Here is an 18223-nt window from a genome sequence, read left to right on the forward strand (position 1 = left end):
GGGACAGAGACCAAAACCTTGAAATAATTTTGGTTTTTGAGCCTTTTTAAAGGGGGGAGGGGAAAGGAGATTTGAACTATGCAGTCGCAACAGCTGCTAGAAAGGTGATGTGACTGCAATAAATGGCTTTTGCTGTTTAGCAGCTACTGAAGGCAAGGATGTGTGCTTGCATGGAATGGAGCTGACCTCACCAGGGTCTGCTTCCAAACCCACCAGGATGCGATTGGTCCTCTTCAGTTGCTGCTCGGCAGCAACAACTGGTTATACTACTACTGCCACTGTCTGGTAGCCCAGGGCAGAGCTATTGTTGCTGGACTACAACTCCTATAATATCCATCCAGCTTACCAGTGGGCAGAGATGATGGAAGTTGTAGTCCAACATCAAACACCTAGAGACCCAAGGTTGAAGAAGGCTGGTCTAGGGGACAATCACTGCTTAGATCTGATTGCAGCTTAAGTACAGTGTAAATACAAATATTTAGATCTTGGCATCTCATCTTCTAATTTCAGGTGTATGAATGAAGGCTGTTCAGCAGTGAAGGAGGCATATTTTACAGGTGCTTATTGTCTCTTTACATATCCCAGGCTGACCATGGTTAAATAAATGGGCTGCAATGCTTATTGGCTGAAATAAAGCTCTGCTTAGATCTACAGAGAAAATACAGGCAGTGAGAAAAAGCTGAACAGTGAGGAGCCTTGGAAATAACTTTTTGTTATTTTAAAGGCTTCAGACTAATGATGTATGAAATGGAACTATTAATAGGGAAGCACCGAAGGAAGTTATGAAATTGCCAGAAGCATGTGGCTTCAGAAATTCTATCAGGGACAAAGAAGAAAGCACAAATGATTTCTTTTTTTTTGGGGGGTTCCCTTTTCTGGATCTCATCTGAAGGGAATAGATATATGGTCTATAGTGAGATGCATACTCTACCTTGCTATGGGGAGGGGGTGTTATGTGTCTCCTTTGTTGTAGGAGATGCCTGTTCAAAGTCCCTGGCTGAGTCCTTCCCCCCCACTCCATAGCATTTCATACAGATATCTTAAAATAGAAGCATTTTCCAATCAAGATGTCACAATTTGGGTCACTTGATAATTCACTGTGTGTTGTAAACCAACTTCTATCATGAACTAGAGACACTCTGTTCTTTTAGTCCTTGTAACTGAAAATGAGAATTGTTAACTGACATTTTTGATTATGTCTGCAAGCAGCACTGGGTTTGTCTGGGGCTTGGAGAAACTTGATATTAGAGGCCAGAATTTCAAAGTTATAGGATTTGTTGAACCTCACTATACCTGGTTACTCCAGTGGTATGAAATTAAAAGAATGATAGGCCAGATTTCTTGCTTCCCCAAGGGTTGTATTCAACTACCGTAAGTCCTCCTATGAGCACTTTACCCTAGTTTTTTTACACATTACTTTACAGGAGAACTGCATCTCAACATTCAGAGAAGTGCAACTTTCAAAGGATGGCTGTGTTTTGGTTCACATATTAGGTAAATTCATATTTAAATGTGAACTGAACTGAGGTCTTCTCCATCCCTATTTAGGGGGAAGCCAGAGGAAGAGAAGCAGCAAGGGGAGGTGTAGTACTCTTCATAGCTTTGTAGTAAAGAATTGGCTTTATATACGCAAAGTCCCAAGTCTAATCTCCAGTGAAAGGACTTCAGATCAGAAAAATGGAATGGACTTCTGCCTGTGATCTTGGAGGGTTACTGCCTGTTGGATTAGCATGAAGACGCTAGCTTCCTTAGCAAGAGGAGTCATGAACCTAAGATTGGTGTGAGCATATATGGCATTTCTGCCTCAGGACTCTTCTTTACGCCTAATTGGCTGCAGTAGTTAGAGGTACAATTGTTGCCAGAGAAAGTTAATTCTCAGGAGAATACTGTTTGCAGGGAAGGCCAAATTGTCCTCTGTACCCATCTAGGAGTGGCACTTTTGAAAAGCCCAGTGGCACCATTCGGACACCAATTCCTGTCTTCATTAACCTCCCCACCCACCTGGTGCTGCCCGAGGTAGATTGTTTCATTCTGATTGTTTCAGCAAAGTGTCCATGCAGTCTTAGCAATATATCAGCATTAAGTTTCCATTTGTCTCTGAAGTACCTTCTACTGATGATTTCTAATAGCTCTTTAGACTGGGATTCATAACCATTTTCTGCAGCTAACAACAATGCCAATAAAAGTTTTTAAAATGCCAGTGCAAGTCTATGCCTACTCAGAAGTAAGCCCCACTGAGTTCACTGAAGCTCCTAGATTAAGTGTATATCTCATGGGTGGGGAAATTAATACCTGGGGGCCAAATGTGGTCCTCTGAGCCTTTTTATCCAGTCACTGAGGCTCTGTCAGGCCACACTCCTCCCTGCTCCTGCTCCTCTCACATGGATTTGCCTTGCTAGGATGTGTTCTTGAACTCTGATCATGGCTGTTGACTGCTTGGGTGAAGGATAGAGAGAAGTGTGTAAGTCTCTGTAGAAACTAGGCTAATGAACAAAGGTAAAATTTATATTTGTTGCTCTGGCCACTTTTGATTCTTCTTCCACCCACTATTGACATGTGGTCTCGTGACGATTTCCCAGATAGGAACATGGCCCTCCATCTGAGAAAATATATGGGTATGCAGGAATAAAGTTCAGCTTCTCTGCTGTCACTCTTGTTTCCTTAAGCTTTTTATTCTCTATTTTGTATGTATCTTTGCAAGTTTTGGTTTTTTTAAGTTTTCTAGTTGCCTTCTTATCCTTTTGGGAAAGGGAGTGGTCAATATGATCGACTCCATGCTGGTAGCCTGGAGAGATAACAGAATTTCCAGCAGTGACAAGAGATGTGAAAAAAGACAACAGTCTGAAAGGAAAGCTTAAGAACTCTGTCTTTGCTGTGTTCAGTTTGAGATTTCAACAGGATATCATTCAGGAACATTTGTCAGAAAATATTTTCAGGAGCTTATGCTTTGTTTACCTTCAAAACTGTGGACAGAACATTCATCTGTAGACTAGTCTCTAGAAATTTTGGGTGGCAGACCAACTAAAATTAATGAGCACGATTAAGTTAGGTCCATTAATTTCATTAGGTTTACTCTGAGTAAAACATAGCTGAATGCTGCCCATGGGGCTGGTAGCTTTATTTAAAAGGGCTTGTTTTGCTAGAGTCTTTGATTTTATCAGAAAGCTCACCAGCTCCAATCTGCCATGACCATACCTGTCAGTTTGATGCAACTTGAAAACTTGTAAGCCATGGGATACAGGATTTTGTCATCCTACTGCAACCTTCTCTTCCCCACAATGTGCATGCAGTAAAAAGTGTGTTGTGAAGTCATTTAGATTCACATTTCTCTACTCTGCCATCTCATACATTGCTTCTTGTGGGAGGGATGCAAAGCACAATGAAACCATGTCATGAGTTTTGATGCATGAGTTTTGATGAGTATTTTGATATGCCTTGATGCTCCTGTAAGTATGAGTTCTCATGCCTCCCATTGTGGGTGCCCTTTGCAGAACTGCATGCAGCACCCCCCTGGGCCACGTGGGACTCACCAGCTGGTTGGGCTGGCCCACCTCCCCGTCACCAGCTGTTGGGGTTCCCGCCAAACCCCAGTTTAATCTATCAGTGTCTTGTTGGAGGTGGGGCCAGCCAAGTGGACTGCGAATGGGCAGGCTTCCCATTGGTCCGCTCGAGATGCTTAAATAGGAGGCGGAGCTGGCAGCAAGCATGCAGTCGGCTCTGGAGCTTCACCCACCCACCCTCCCTTTGTCTAATGCTTCATTGCAGGTTAACCATTTCCCTTCCTTTTCAGTGGGCATTGTTGCAGTCTTTTGATGGTTGCTGTTGAAGAGTAGGGAAGGAATTTCCCTGCTCTGCAGGCTTTACCTTCCCCGTAGCAATTGTCACAACTTTGATGGTTTTAGGCCTTGGGTGGAATCCTTTAGTCTATCTTCCCTAAATGGGGGGGGGGCGTGAAGTGGTGACTCACCCCCCCCTGTGGCGGCGATTCCAGGGTTTCCTCTTAAAGGGGTTGGTGAAAAGGGAGTCCCTGGCCATGCACTGAAAGGTTGTCAGTGAATTCCCCTGCGTTGTGGGGATATGAGGTGGGCTGCCTGCGTACACAAGCATCTTGCAGTGCACCCTCCCCTATCCCATTCACCCTGAGGAGCCCCAGTTCTCCGACTGGGGGGCTGGGAGGGATACATGCCCAATGCCTAAGCCAAGGTCTTCCTACATCAGAAAGTTTAATAAAGTTGTGGCCAATTTTAATCCCATAACACATTGTCACGAGTCATTATTGCTTCTGGTGGTCTCTCAGGGTCGGGGGGTCTTTGCTTGGGCACACAATGAGACCATCATATTCCTGCAGTACAACCAACCAACTCTGTGGTAAGAGTCATTAGTAAGAGCGATGTGAGTTAGAATTTGCTACAAGGGCTGTTGGCATCTAGAACATGCAAGTATTCTTATGGCTCCATCAATTCTACTTAATTTTACTTAGGCCCAGTTCAAGAAATAAAGATTTTGGTCTGATAAAATAAGAACAAGTGTTGGGCTTGTATGCTCCTTCCTCCCTTCCTCTCCTGCTAAGGGTTTCTTAAACCGCCCTTTCCCATTCAAACTGGGAAACTAATTTAAGATATTGACCACAAACCAGGAAAAATAAGAGACCCAGAGAAACCGAAAAATAATAGATTCAGCCATCCCTAGTAAAAACTATTGCTCATTAGAGCCAGATTGTTAATTCTGAACTAATCCTTTACCTCTTTCATCCATTTGCTAAGGTAGCAAACAGCCCTTACAATTGTTTTAGAGGCCAAAGATACAAATTACAGGAGTTTTCAAAGATACTCCCCCCTTGTTTTCTGCAGAAAAGATTCTCTTTCTCCCCTCCCCCCAATGTATAAAAATTATAAGAAATGGCATGTGAACCAGGAATCATAACATAAAAGCAAGAAAAAGGGGCACAGCCTCCTGCAAATTTTGAATGTGACTTTCACAGTGTTAAGAAAGAATCTTGGCATCGTGAGTTTGACAAATCTAAATCTGATCTCCATTTTTTATGCTTCCGATAGCTCTGAAATAGAAGCACTTGACATCATTTCTAATGAAAGGAGCATCTGGGATATAATCAGATTCTCATCTGAATAGCAACTAGGAGATAACACTTTTAATTCCATATTTGAATGAAGGCTGGTTAGGTGGTGTATTTCTGTTTTAAGTACCCAGCTTGTTTTGTTCTGGATCACAGAACATTAAGATCTCAAATGGATTTTTGGCCAATATGGCAAATGCATTGCTATTGGATCCAAAGACAGAAGTAATTTGTGCTTTACTAATGGTTATGGAATCAGATAGGTAAAGCTATGATTCCTGTCACCATGGCAACAGCAAATGACACAGCTTATTCACCCAATGTACACACACACAAGTAATTTTGCTTTTTTGTTTGGAAAGTACTTTTCCTTTAATGTTTGGAAGCTTTTGGAAGGAAAAGTATCCTAAATGTTTTGAAAACAGAAAAGACAGGAACTGCTTTGATGGATCAAACCAGGTACCAGAATTTTGCAACCAGCAGAGGCCACCCAGATACCTGCTGTTAGGTGATGAAAAGCTCCTTATAGAAACACGTCTCCCCTCCCCTCTGTGCCATTCATGGAACATGCATGTGAACAATGAGCTGACAGGCACTTACGGCCAAACTATATGTGAGACTCAAGTGGTACAAAATTTGCCCTTATTGTTGGAGTGGGTCTCACAAAATACAGCTGCAAAGACTGCACAGAAAACCAGGATGGCAAAGAAAGTCTAACCCCTTCCCTGCATGCTATTTTTTCCTGCTAAAAATTACACAGACACCCTGTTGCTTTTCGCCCCTTAAAGGGAAAATCAATGGGTAGTTGTGCAATTTCCACTGTCTGGCAAAAAAAGCAGCTGAACAGTGAAGTTAGCAGAATAATGGCATGAGGAGGAAAGGGCTGCAAAAATCTTTGGCCTCCAATGATCTCTTCCAGTTTGCAAACCCCAAGGCTGCATTTTTGTAAAACAAAGACGTATTGCATACAACAGAGCCTCTTGTGAAGTTTGGCCCTTACTTCTGTTAGACAAAGTCCTACACTGGAAAATCCTAGGCCACATAACCTCTCTAGAACAACATTTTCTGGAAGTTTACCTCATGATGCAGCACATTGAGTATGTGTGGATGATAGGAAGTAGGCAGCAGGCCTGGATGTGAGAAAGACAAATGTGCACACATGCTGCAGTTTGTTCAGGTACTGCTTAGCTCATCTTTTGTAGAAATAAACCCTTTGTCTTTTTCGAGAGTTCCACCTAGCAAATCGAATTAGTGTACAATAAGGGTTTTTCTTTCTTTTTTTTTTAAATGCATAGCTGGTGCCACTAGGCCTGGCTGAGAATGCTGATGTGAAAGGAAAGAAACCCTGGCAAGTAATTAGCATGAATGATGTGCATCTGCTTTCATGCAGACTCACCTGGCTAATTCTAAGGAAACCATTCATCTACATTAAGCTTTTACCTGAATTCATCACTACTGGAAGTTCTGCTGCTGGAAGGAATATTTATAGACAGCTTTTCTATGAAGTACTAATTTCCCCCCACAATGAAATAATGCAATCCGTTTTCAATTCATTAGAAAAGGGAGCAGTGTAACTTATCAAGGTGTTCATATTATTATATCAACATTACATCATTTATCGGCTGATTATTTGCAGAGAAAACAAGAATCAAATCTTAAATGGTGATTAACAAACATAACGTCTTTCTTAATTTTTATTTAGTGCTGAAAGAGGCTAACAACCTTTGCTCTAACTTCAATTTAATACACTTTACAAGAACAAAGATAGGAAGCTTTACAGTATGACCTAGAACAACCTATATCCATCATTCTTTTTTTCCTGCTAAGCAACATCAGCCATGACTGCAGTTCCTGAATTCATTACTATTCTGTAGGAGTGTTAAAGAAACCTAACACTGAATACCTAAAACTCCACTACAACAGATATCTAAATGCTACACAATTTAGGTCCAAAATCAACTGTTTTCCTCAAAATGTACTATAACAATGAAACAGAGCTGTGTGTCAGCAGCACACTGATGACACTTTACAACTGATCCCAACTGCTTCATGTAGATCTTAAATAGCACTGGCAACAAACACCTCCATGTGGCACCCCATAACACAGAGAGGCCCAAAGAACATTCTCCTAATTCCAAGCTCTGGAACTGACTCTGCAGGCAGGACTGGCACTACAGTAAAGCAGTGCCCCTGGTTCCCATCCCTCAGAGCTGGTCAAGGATGATACCATGGCCAATGGTATTGAAAGCCATGTAGAAGTCAAGTAGGAGAAATAGGGTCTCACTCTCCTTGCCCTCACCTGATAATGGTGTATCAGGGCGATGAAGGATTATTCAGCCCCAAAGCCAAGTTTGGGTCCAGACTGAAATGGGTCTTGATAACCAGTTTCATCCAAGAATGGATGCCGCTGCTCCCCTACAACTCAAGAAAAGGTGTATTAGCCACCAGTTGGTAACTACTGCAGACTAGTTGGCAGGTTGGCAACTGGGAGAGGGGACATTCAGTGACATTAATGCAATCCTGGCCCAAGGCATTTTGCTGCCTGAAGTGGAACCCTGCTAGGACCAGGACATTAAAACATCTTGCTGCGCCTGACACAAATTGCTCCTTCATCTATCACCTCTTCATGGTGCTGCCTGAAGCAAATTGCTTTGTGCTATTGCACTGCAGAGCTGGCCCTGTATTAAGGGACCTGAGAATTTGGCGTACTGTTTTATTGAGCAGTTTTATAGGCCATGACTTTTTATTGTTGGGGCATTGTCCTTTCTTATATAGTACACTTGTGATTGCTGCAGCTCCTTAGATGAGATTTTACTGGATTTTAGTAATTTTAGACTAGATTTCATTGTATTAGAAGTTTTTAATGTTGTATGTTGCCCCAGGTTCAAAGAACTGGACTATTAGTGGAGGTGGCTGGATACTTTATGTTTATCACTTTCACTCTTTCACAGTGTTTCCTTTTGCCTTGGATAGTGTGCCTATGTCAATTCATTGCAGCATACCATATGTCTGTTTGGCTATAGTACACACCTCTTATTTCTGCCTAGTGTTCTGTTTTAGCATCCAGCTCTTTATTATCAGAGACGTGGAAAATTTGTCTACACATATATTTTTTGCAATATACTTTTGAGCAATAAAGTGATATTTAATACCTGAAATACATTTATTTTAACTACAATGGTACCTTCGGTTAAGTACTTAATTCATTCCGGAGGTCCGTTCTTAACCTGAAACTGTTCTTAACCTGAAGCACTACTTTAGCTAATGGGGCCTCCTGCTGCTGTGGTGCCACCGGAGCACAATTTCTGTTCTCATCCTGAAGCAAAGTTCTTAACCCGAGGTAATATTTCTAGGTTAGCGGAGTCTGTAACCTGAAGTATATGTAACCTGAAGCATATGTAACCCAAGGTACCACTGTATTAGTATTTTAGTTTGGCAATTCAACTGAAATGTAACATCTTAAAACAATTCTCAGTCCTGTGACTTATAGGGTGGTTTTAAAATCGTTTAGGGAAGTCAAGAAGGGTCAGAAACAAAGCCAACCAATCAAAACATTAAGTTCTCTGAGATATTCCTTGTGAATTTTCTTAGACTAATCAGACTAATTTCCCTTTTCTGTATGCTTTTAGCCATTCCTGGGTCTTGAATAGATAGTTGATGAAAAGTTCAATGAACTGACCATTGCTATCAACAGAGACAGAGAATCTGCGAAAACCAGGGCGGAGGAAGAGAGCACTGCATTGAGTTGCTATGTGTGCTCTGCACTTCCAAGAGAGATCCCATGCATTTTATCATTTATTAATGTCTGCTTCTTACAGTGTGCTGTTTACTTGAGCTTGGACTAGCCTGAGGCAACAGAGGAACTGATTGTCCTCTGTTGCACAACATAATGTTTTGACAATTGCACATTCATTGCCTAATCCACGGAACTGACATTTTTCTTTGCATTAATTATCACTTCACTTTAACACTGTGCTGTGGAGACCTTCTGGGATTTGTAAGATAAATGAGGGTGACTTGGACTGGTGGCCTCTGATACAGTTTTATTTATAGGTGCTAAAGAAGGCCAGAGACCTTTATTTCATAACACTTAAAAATGATGTTCAGGTTTGTGTAATAAGAAATTGAGAACAATTTCTAACACCTGCACTTCTCTTCCATTGCAGATAGATAGATCCAGGACTATGCAGTGTCTACTTTCAGAAGAGCTTTTCTGGATCAGTGAAACAGTCCATCTAGTAGTCTAACATCCCGTTTCCTGCAGCAGCCAACCAGATTCCTCTGTGAAGCCCACAAACAGGATGTGATGGCAGCAGTCCACTTCTCTTGTTGCTCCAAGAAGCTAGTATTCAGTGCCATTCTACCTCTGAACCTGGGTAATTAACATAGCCACCAAGTCTTGCAGTCAAGATACATTCTGGACATCGGGATATATTGGCATGCAGTATTACGGCGTTTAGCTGCTGATATCACTATGCTGAAAACCAGATATCGCTGAGCCCTACCTCCTACCTTCTGCCCTTTAAACTTCACTAAGACTCACTTATAACTCTCATAGTTTGAGGGAGGTTTGAGGGCAGAAGGCAGACTACCGTAGGTATGGCCACAATCCAATACAGAGTCAGGCATGCTTAAGGGTGTTTGGTTGATTTCATGGGACCCAAGCCTGGAATTCAGTAGATCTGACCACACTTAGGAATGGCCTGAAAATATAGGCATGTGACCATCCTTACTTAATGAGATCTGCAAAGCAATACTAAGAGTGTTTATTCTGAAATCCCAATGTGTTCAATGGACTTTACTTCCAGATAGGTGTCCTTAGAATTGTAGCCTACACGCATTTTCACACATGGCACTGGAAACATCTTTGAACCACTCATACTACAGTGGTACCTCGGGTTACATACGCTTCAGGTTACATACGCTTCAGGTTACATATGCTTCAGGTTACACACTCCGCTAACCCAGAAATAGTGCTTCAGGTTAAGAACTTTGCTTCAGGATAAGAACAGAAATAGGGCTCTGGCAGTGTGGCGGCAGCAGGAGGCCCCATTGGCGAAAGTGGTGCTTCAGGTTAAGAACAGTTTCAGGTTAAGAACGGACATCCGGAACGAATTAAGTACTTAACCCGAGGTACCACTGTACTTGTTTGCAGTTTTGCCTACCAGTAATATGGTCAAAAAAAGCAAAGACAGACATTTCAAATTTATGTGCCGTGCAATGTAGGTATCATATTTCACAGGGAATGAAAAGAACCTCATCTAATAATCACCAGTGTATACCTTACTCATAGAAAGAACATTTGAAAAGTTTCTAATTTTAAAGTTCAAGTTGACACAAAACTTTAGAATTTTGTGCCAGAGCTGCTTGTATTGAAAGAGAAAGTGTGAAAGGAAACCAGCTTCTAACATTATTAAAATTACAGAGTGAAAAATACCAAAGGAATGGCTACGTAAACAAGGTTATTCAAATGACTGAACATCCAATTAATGTCTTCTCCTACTCAAAAGTACTAGGTAGATGCATGATTCATGTACAAATCATATTCTAGCAAAGACTAGATCATCTTATGATATGCTAATGGAGCCCTTCAAAGTAATCTACAATCCTATGCATATCTATCCAGAAGTACTGTAAGACACACTGAATTCAGTGCAACTTCAATTCAGTGCTCCCAGGTGTGTATAGGATTGCAGCCTTGGATATTCCTGGAAAAGATCAATTATGCTTTTAATGTAATTTTCTATAACTGCCTACTCAAAGCTTCAAATAATATTGTCAAGTTTGTTTTCTCCATCTTTCTTAAGTCAATTAACTGGAACCTTTAAAAGGGGTGAAATGTAATTTATAGAGTGAACAGCTTGAAAAACCTGGAAATGTGCATGGTGTTAAGATTTCTCCAGTAGTTTTACCCTTGACAAATTCTGCAGAATCAGAACCTGAAATTAAATGATTTCATACTCCATCTGCAGTAGTCTCTAGATACCATGGGCTACATCTACACCAAACAGTCCACAGATGAGGAAATGCACCATGTCAGGCTATGCCAGATGTCAATATCAGATTAAAAATTTGTGGAGGGTTTTTGTTTTTTTAAAAAAGAATGTTATTCTAAGAATGGGTACTTTTTGAAGTACACAAAAGTGGAAGCAGTTATTTTCCAAGTGCAAAGATACATTAAAAAGATCCATAAAAAGAGAAATTAATTCTTTTTACATCAAAGATTGGATAAACTAGCTGCAAAAATTATACTGCTTTATAGTTTGTGTAAATATAGGCTGTGCCTGTCTTGAAAATGTGTGTAGCGTTTATATTACAATCTTCCAATCGAGAGAATTTGTGGAACTGAAGATTCACTGTGGAACCAGTGGATCACTGAAGAAAAGGGGGTTAAGGAGTGGACTATTCTGGACCACATTCCCCCCTCCTTTCTTTCTGCTTCTCCATGTAGTCATTGCCTACATTTACAAACATTTGATAAACAATGCAACCATTATTTTCCTCTTTACCTACTATTACTTTATAAGCTCCTGGGTCTCGCCCTACTGCAGTTGGAATGGTGATGGTTGCTCTTAATATCTGTCTATCTATCTATCTATCTATCTATCTATCTATCTATCTATCTATCATCTATCTATCATCTATCTATATCTATCTATCTATCTATCTATCTATCTATCTCTATCATCAATCAATCATTTCTATACAGCCCTTCATCCAATAGATTCCAGAGGAATGAACAACATATCACTAAAATACACAATAAATCCATAGTATTAAAAATAATATTAGTCTCCAGCTAAAAATGCACAGTAGTCTCACAATGGAATCTTGACCATGTTTATTCAGAAATAAGGTAAAGGTACCCCTGCCCGTACGGGCCAGTCGTGTCCGACTCTAGGGTTGTGCGCCCATCTCACTTAAGAGGCCAGGGGCCAGCGCTGTCCGGAGACACTTCCGAGTCCAGGCTTGGGTACTTATTCAGAAATAAGTCCAGTTAAATTCAAAGAGGCTTGTTCTCAGGTAAGTGGAGTTAAGATTGCAGTCTTCGGCATTATAGAAATTCAAATGTCTGGGAACTGTAGGTAACTGAGTGCATCTCTTTACAGATAGCATTGCACAGGCAGGTCACCAACACCAAATCAGCTTCCCCAAGAGTTGTATCTGGAGAAGTGCTTCAGCTGAAGATAAAACAACAGGAACCAACATTTGGAAGGTAAAATTACACAGTAAGCTTATAAATGTATAGCTACACACGCTTGTGTTTACTTTCATTTAATTATAACCAGATATTGCCTTCATATTCAGATTCCAGATCTGATGCATTATGTCCATCTCTGTCCTTTACTAGGCACAGATTTGTGGTTTGCCTTCAGTATCACATTTCAATAAATTGATTTAGGATGATCACAAATGAATATGCACTTTTAATTCTGTGTTGTGGTGATGGTCACATCTCTCTCTCTCTCTCTCTCTCTCTCTCTCTCTCTCTCTCACACACACACACACACACACACACACGCACACTTGTGGTTCAGAACTCATTCAAACAAAACATTTCAGCATCAAATAAGTTTGAAATTATCCAACAGTAAACACAAATAGAATTAAAGCGGGTCCCGCATTCTGAATTAGATCAGTGGTACCTCTAATCTAGTTACTCATAATCATTGTTGATTGTATCTTAGCCAATATTGTTAATGGTGAAAAGATGAACTACAACTGCACATCAAACTGTACAGAAGTTTTTTTGTTGGCTTAATTTAATAGAGAAGGAAATGAGAACCAGGAACACCGCTGCATGCAAGATGTCTGCTAGGCAGCTTCCTTTTCCATCAGAGCAGCTACTCCTGTGCGGAACCATTACAGCTCATTGTTTAATTTGAAGTTTATTACTTTTCTTTATCTTTTGGCCTTGTAACACAGCCTGCAAAACTTTATTATACTCTTTCACTTTTACTGTAAGTGACTCTCTTGTGTTCTTTATGCCCACAGCAATATTTTCTCTGCCTCACCGCAGAAATCCATGCAGTTCCTATGGGACACTCTGAAGAGTTATTTATTTGCTCCTACCAGTGGAAATAACTGTACTGAAGCTGAACAAGCTAATGGCATTGGTGTGACAACAAGCTCAGTGGGTTGTGGAAATGCTTTATAAGCCAACACAAGTTAACGTATCCCTGTACCCTCCAGCAGTATTAGGGTTGTCAGGTCATCACCTGAGGCTCAGACCCGGGGATGCTGTGTGAAGCAGGGAGCTACTGATTCATGCCTGGAAACAAAAGGAGTGGAACCTCTTGGGATGGAGCTGATCCAAGTGACAGCAGAGGGTGGCACCTGGCTGAGAGGGAGCATGGCTGTGCCTGGTAACTCTGGCTGCAGCCTGATGAATATGAAAAACTGCCTGGCACAGTGAATGGCAAAAAAGCTGCCCCCCTTAATTCTTGCCCTTCACTTTGAGACTCCTTCTCCTAAGAAGAATCTGAGACTGTGAAACTTCAGGTCAAACACTGAGCTCTCAGACCCTCCAAGTGTCCATATTTTCCAGGGATGTACCTGATTTAGAGATGCTGTTCTGGTTTCTGATTTGATCCCGGAATGTCCTGTTTTTCCTTAGGACTTTCCTATTTTTATTGGAGAAATGTTGGAGGGTATGGGGGTTATCCGACTCCTGAGCCGTCTGAAGGAAATCCTGTATGGGGAAGTTTTTTAAATTATATATATATAGAGAGAGTGGCTGGGGCAACCCAGTAATATATGTGGGGTACAAATAGTAAAATTATCATTATGAAATGGGATGTCCCTATTTTAATCATAGAAATGTTGGACAGTATGAGCTCTGCAAATCCCAAATTGTACTTAATTAAGCCCTGGCAATCCTAAAATGGCTACAACATATATTTATTCTGTGCACCAATTGCTGGTGCTTGTTGGATGTATCAAAGTCTAGGGCAGGCAGAAGAAGGGAGGTTTAGTGCTTGCTAGCCAGTAGATAACCCTTAGTGAAGAAAAATAATTGAATTGGTTCGGGTGTGGGTGTGGGTGTGGATGTGAACTGGGAAACAGCCCTAGTCTAGTCTTGTCTTGGTATAGATAAGTCACCTAACTGTGTACAAATGGTACAAAAACTGGATCTCCAAGATAGCATGCAGTCCTAAAGAACCACATATTGCCTTTTGCCAGTGAACCTGAACATAATGTATATTATGCAGATCACTCAACAATTTACATCATTACACACTCCTCTTGAAATGGCAAACTTTGCTTTCGATGTCCCTAATGCAAAAAAGCAACGTTAAGATGCACTGCTGATTTGACTTTCTAATTCTACAGTTCCTGTATAAAATCATACAGGTCACGAATCACCAAACATTAAAAGCATCACTACAGAGACAAATGGAGTGTATTATGGCTGTAAGCAGCGCCCACAGGCTATCCCAACAGCCCCTGCTGGCTTTAAAGAGTCAAAAGAGGGTAGGGTTGGAGAATGAGAGCAGCTGTTGCTGCACATCTGCTCACTTTGGTAGAGAAAAAGGCTACCAGTGGCTACCAGTCACAAAGACTATGTTCTACCCTCACTGTTGGAGACTGTAGGTCTCTGAATACCAGTTGCCTGGAATAACAAGTTGGATTACAGTCCTGCGTGTGGGCTTATCATAGGTATTTGGTTAGGAAAAGTCTTTATTTTGCATATCTGTAATTTTTAGGGATGCAGGTGGCGCTGTGGGTTAAACCACAGAGCCTAGGACTTGCCGATCAGAAGGTCGGTGGTTCAAATCCCAGCGACGGGGGTGAGCTCCCATTGCTTGGTCCCTGTTCATGCCAACCTATCAGTTTGAAAGCACGTCAAAGTGCAAGTAGATAAATAGGTACCGCTCTGGCGGGAAGGTAAACGGTATTTCCGTGCGCTGCTCTGGTTCGCCAGAAGCGGCTTAGTCATGCTGGCCACATGACCCGGAAGCTGTATGCCGGCTCCCTTGGCCAATAAAGTGAGATGAGCACCGCAACCCCAGAGTTGGCCACGACTGGACCTAATTTTTATCAGGCCTAGGCTCCCAGAACTTCCAAATTCTGGAACATGGGAGGGGGAAGGGGAGAAAGGAGAATGGGAAGTTGGAGAGAAACATTGGAATGACTTTGCAAAAATACTTGCAATGCTGTGTTAAAAGGTACTGCATACAATGCCTTGGAGTAAGAAAAGTCTTTGAGGCAGATCTATAGGCTATCAGAAAGCAAAGTCTATTCAGTGTTCCATTTAAAATGAATTAAAATGGCAAGCTCTTTCTATTGCAACCTTTTGACATGGTTTCCCCTTTGCTATATGCTTTTCAAGAGTCCCCATGCCATTTTCTCAGTATCATTTGATGCAGGATAAAAGGACTAGACAGGCTTGTAATCTGTATGCTTATGACAGTAGTTTTGCACTCAGAAATTCCTAGCTGGTCAGAATTCAGAAAATTATATTTCAGTGTTCCTGGATACCTGGCTGGAATACTGATTTTGAAATGTTACACAACATTTTTTCAGCTCTCTACAGATTGCTGTAGAATGCTAAGTATGAAACAATGTAAGTTCTGAAACAAAATGGAAGCAAATGCACAAACCAGGAATAGATGAAGACAATTCATTGCTATGAAGCTTTAATTTAGAGAATGTGAGAGTTAGGGTAATCTGTATAATCTCTCTTCTTCTTCAACTTAAAAGATATTGTGTGCAATATGCAGGACACCCATTCCACTGTTTAAAATGAGAGCCAGAGATACTAAGGGCTCAACCACATTTACCTGTTTCCCTTCCAGGCACAGGTCTGCAATTTAAAGCTCTAAGTCCAAGCTCTCTCTCTCTCTTTGCCCTCAAGCTTTCCCCACAAAAACCTACTCTTTAAAGCTGAAGAGCAACCAACAGCAATTCAAGCTTTCTGCGGACTGCTATTTGCTCCGATCCAGCTTTAAAGAGCAGGTTTTCACAGGGAAAGCTCTGTAACAAAAACAAAACAAACAAAAATGGACATGGAGCTTTCAAGCATGGGCCGTTCCTGCAAAGGGTGGAGGAAGCCCTAAGCAACACCTGTAATTATCTTGATAGCTACTTTTTAAAATACCCCATGGTCCAATAGTCTTTTGTTATTCAAATTGTTTATGGCTGCACACAAACATGGTGTGAACAGACTGGAGCTGTAACATATATTTCAACTATGGGGAAAATCTGGCTTCCTCCCATATTTACATTACAAGTAACAGATATGAATGCTGACTTGCTTTTGCCTGTCTTCCCTCTCCTTCCATCACTACACTTCCTTCGCTCCCTGTTTATTCTAAACTGACTCTTAAATTATCTCTCTGGCTCTTAAAAATACCCTTTATACAACTCCCTTGTTTGAAAACTTGTTTGTTTTTGATGTTTATCTGTTCTTCAAGTTACTGGGCTTGCAGTTTCTTCCTTCTTCTGTACTGCTGGAGAGTGCTTCTATCTTCTTCTCAACAGATGCTTGGAGTATTTTCCTCTCCCAGTGACACTGTATACATGTTTCTTAGACGTTTCATTTTGGTAGGAACTACTTTTGATATCCTCAGCTCTGTCCCTCCCAACAGATAGGTCAACTATCAGCTCAGAGTTAAATGACAGACTGAGAACCTTAAGTGTAACTTGTACTTTGTAACCACTTGGATCAGTTATTTCAAAATGGAGCTGCTCTTAAATTGTTTGGAAACTAAAGCTTGTGGGAAGAAGTGGGCACAGATAATGCCACGTTACCCAGATGAACATCTGACAAGGAAGTGCTATTATTGTGGCACTATGCTTTCGCGATTCTCTTCCTGGGGGGCTGCAGCTACTTAGAACCCTTCCAAAATTTAGGAAGCCTGTGAAAGCTTTTGAGAAGTTTCACAACTGCAACCACAACCCATGATTATTATTACCCAAAACATACTGTCATTGTGATTTTATTGGCTTATGGAGAAGAACATCAGATTAACCCTGCTGGGTCAGGCCAAAGTCTAGTCTAGCATTCTGTCCTCACAGTGGCCAACCTGATGCTCATGGGAAGCTTGCAGGCAAGACCTGAGTGCAGCAGCACTTTCCTCACCTGTGATTCCCAACAATCAGTATTCATACTGCCTCTGACAGTGGAAGGAGGTAGAACATAGCCATGGTGGTTAATAGCCATTGATACTTGGATGTTTTTGGTAAATCTGATGGTTTTAAACTTGGATTTTATTGGGTTTTTTCCCATTTGGACTCAGTGATTGATGTATGCTTGTAGCCCCAGCTCTGTTGAACTGTTGCAGACTGCTACTCCTGGGGCAGTACTCAGTGAAAGTCAAGTGAGTCGGGGTCAAGAGGAAGGACTGCCAGATGGGCTCCATTCTCTTGGTACAGCTCCTCAGAATTGCTCCCAGGTTTCTTCTCTTAACGTACCACATAATGCATGAAACAAAGTGGCATCATTTAGAGTTGTGCAACAGAAGGCCACGTTAGTATAGCAATTTATTCATCAGGATTATTTCTTCTTCTGCTACTTTTGCTATATACCCTCTGTTATGTAGTGTCCTTGCAGGAAGGGCTCTGAAGTTAAGGATAAGTCTTTGGGCCAGCCTCTTTGTTGCCAAATCCTTAGATTGTTGAAGCCTATGTCCTTCTAGATTGTCAGCACAGAAGCCTTTAATTTACAACTTTTTGGTTCAGTGGCTACAGTGGAAAGGTGCTGTTTAAACAGTAATGTCTTGGTCTTTGATACAAATGACGAAATGATAACTTTGGTAATTTAAGACATCAAATTTCATTATGTTTTGACTCTGTGTAATATTAAGATAAAGTTCAAGGTTCTGCCAGCACTACAAGTAGGACAATATTTAGTGAAAATCCTATGACAAACACTCTCTCCTGATTACAGGTCTCATGTTCTCTAACTGAAATGTACTAACCAAATCCTGTCTTGTGGGAAACTGTGCTGATGCCTTTTCAAAGCCACAGGGATGCAAACATCAGCCTGTTAATCTAATTATCTTGTGCAACCACTTTAGGCAGTACGGTTAAAAAGAGAGTAGCGGCAATATGACTGCATTATTAAAACCAAATGCAGATGGGCTTTTTAAAAAGATGCCTCTGCTAGATTCATCAGCAAACCCTTTTTCCAAGAGCTCAATTATG

General features: G+C 41.2%; 1 long non-coding RNA gene across 4 annotated transcripts in view; it reads left to right on the plus strand.

The window, feature by feature from the left end:
• Positions 1 to 4762: 4762 nt before the first annotated feature.
• LOC309527808 overlaps positions 4763 to 18223 on the plus strand; it is a 41720-nt gene continuing 28259 nt past the window's right edge. For 2 of the 4 annotated variants that reach the window (XR_014217360.1, XR_014217361.1), the window contains exons 1-2: positions 4763 to 9450; positions 12184 to 12303. This is a non-coding gene — a long non-coding RNA (uncharacterized lncRNA). Of the gene's footprint in view, positions 9451 to 12183; positions 12304 to 12844; positions 13008 to 13069; positions 13464 to 18223 lie in introns of those variants that run through there. The other 2 variants (XR_014217362.1, XR_014217363.1) reach the window with 2 other exon arrangements.

This window comes from Podarcis vaucheri (genome assembly GCF_965113315.1).
Source record: "Podarcis vaucheri genome assembly, chromosome: 2".
NCBI classification, from domain to species: Eukaryota; Metazoa; Chordata; class Lepidosauria; order Squamata; family Lacertidae; genus Podarcis; species Podarcis vaucheri.